Below are 710 nucleotides of genomic sequence, written 5' to 3'. Positions count from 1 at the left end.
TGCAAACAATGCAGCTGATCATGGCTTGACTCCTCCACCTGTTCCCGGGCTTCGAGGCCCTAGTTGCTCTAGAGGTCCCAGAGGCCCTGCCTCTCAATATGATCGAAGAGTCCAGATCCCACCACCTCCTCCTCCAGGAAACATCTGTAGAGGTCCTGGACAGTATGTCCCAAAAAAGAAATTTGCAGGCCCACAGTTTCCTCCAATGTCAGGTAGGCTTATCTAAAAGTCCCTGTATGTGTCCATTTTTATCTATTCTTTCCTTCAAATTTGATTCCTGTTACTGTGAGAAACACAGGCCAGAACCAGCTTAAGGAGGAAAAAATTGCATGGGATCACGGGTTACATTTCAGCAGCAAAGGATTTCAAGGCTTCAACTTGACCCATCTTATGGAATGTTGAATTTGAACTGTGTTATGATAAGCCAGAAGATCAGTAAAATTACAAGCTGTTTTTTGTTTATTTGGTTGTTTTTGTTGTTGTTTTTTATCCTCCATATTTCACGGTTTCTCTAGCTTTGGAGCCTGTCCTGGAACATTCTCTGTAGATGAGGCTTCTCTTGAGTAATGGAGATCCACCTGTCTCTGCTTCCCATGTACTGGGATTAAATTCAAGTTTCAAACATACCCAGAAGCAAATAGTATTAGGATTAAAACTCTGTGTTTCATTTGATAGTAATGAATTGAGGCCATTATTACAAATAATTATTA

Source organism: Phodopus roborovskii, unplaced genomic scaffold (assembly GCF_943737965.1).
Source record: "Phodopus roborovskii unplaced genomic scaffold, PHOROB, whole genome shotgun sequence".
In the NCBI taxonomy this organism is placed as follows: Eukaryota; Metazoa; Chordata; class Mammalia; order Rodentia; family Cricetidae; genus Phodopus; species Phodopus roborovskii.
The sequence above is the reverse complement of the archived record's forward strand: the minus strand, read 5'-3'. Positions refer to the sequence as shown.